At 41.9% G+C, this 1,375-nt stretch overlaps 1 long non-coding RNA gene across 1 annotated transcript; it reads left to right on the top strand.

The window, feature by feature from the left end:
* The first annotated feature begins 118 nt into the window (after positions 1-118).
* On the top strand, positions 119-1,375 carry LOC111648615 (uncharacterized). The gene is made up of 3 exons (XR_002760165.1): positions 119-322; positions 953-1,062; positions 1,338-1,375. It is a non-coding gene; the product is annotated as an uncharacterized LOC111648615 (long non-coding RNA).

The following is a 1,375-nucleotide window of genomic DNA, read 5'->3' as shown; positions in this document are numbered from 1 at the left end:
ATACATAGTATATAGATTATACCTCTGCACTTAGAGAAATATTGCATTTGCTTTCAGTATTTGTGTATTTTTCTGATTTTTATCGCATAGTTTTGTGTCCTTCCAATGCTGTAGGGTAAAGAAATTATTGAATACTACCTCAGAGAGCTGGAGGAGGAAGGAGTAGCTTACATACCTCGTTGGACACCCACTGTTGTCTCTGGCGCTGCTGGTGCCGGGCTCCAGCTGCCGCCCCCTTCTACTGACCGAGCAATCCCAGTGAACAATGCCAATGATGAAGACCCGGCCTGTCCCACAGAGCTAGTGGCTGGCTCTCCCGATGGTCAGTGGCTACTCACGAGTCACAATTAAGTACAGAATAGCAGCCAACACATAACACAAAAGTGCAGTGTCATGTATACTGTCCCTTTGTGTCTTATATATATTTACTGAAAGATATTTACAGAGGATAGAACTAAGTAGCTACAACCTTCCTAGCTAAGCTCTTGAGTAAATCTTCACTCTATTTTCAGCATTGGTGCCTGGGAGTCTGTAAATATTAGCACTAAAAACCTCTTGGTTTTATAGGACTAAATTGAATATTTTAAAAGCTGAATATATGATCTTGTGAATTAAAAAGCCCATGGCAGAGTGTCATGTGTCACAGCAGTGGTTACACCCTAGTGTTTTTCTCTCTCCGGGTTATCAAACACTGCCAAGTTGCATATTGCTAAGTAACAGCAGCAAACTGCACCAAGCTTGCAGAAACATTTTAAGCCATTGCTGTATAGCTCGTAACAACACGCTGGGTTGATAGGAGCCTTAAGCAACATTTTGTTTGGTGGTTCACTGCTTTTCTTTTGTTGCTTTTTTTTTTTTTTTAAATGCACTGTAGTGAACAGCTGCTGGTGTCTTTGTCTGATGCATGCAATATGTGCTAACTTTACGCTGTACATGTGTTTTTTGCCCATAGACAAGTTGGATGCCGACTACATCAGACGTTACCTAGGTGATTTAACGCCTCTGCAGGAGAGCTGTCTTATTCGACTGCGCCAGTGGCTCCAGGAAACCCACAAGGGCAAGGTCGCTCACACACAAACACAGTCTACTGAAATACATAGCTGTTTGTGCAGTTCTGTAAAATCCACCTTTATTTCTAGACAATCGCTTAACTTAAACATATGCTTTGCTCCTGCATCCACACCAAAGTCAGTTTTGCTGTTCACAGATATATTGTAGATTGCAAATAGAGGATAAGCATCCGTTGGCTGAAAGGTGAAAGAATGTCTTTGCATTTCTCACTAACTATAACTCAAAAACTTTGTATTGAAGTTGTTACCCCTGCCTGTTGTGTACAGATTCCAAAGGATCAGCATGTGCTGCGCTTCCTGAGGGC

Source organism: Seriola lalandi, unplaced genomic scaffold (assembly GCF_002814215.2).
Source record: "Seriola lalandi dorsalis isolate HSWRI2012SDOR001 ecotype SW California unplaced genomic scaffold, Sedor1 jcf7180002044040, whole genome shotgun sequence".
Taxonomy (NCBI): Eukaryota; Metazoa; Chordata; class Actinopteri; order Carangiformes; family Carangidae; genus Seriola; species Seriola lalandi.
This window is presented reverse-complemented; position numbering and strand designations above follow the sequence as displayed.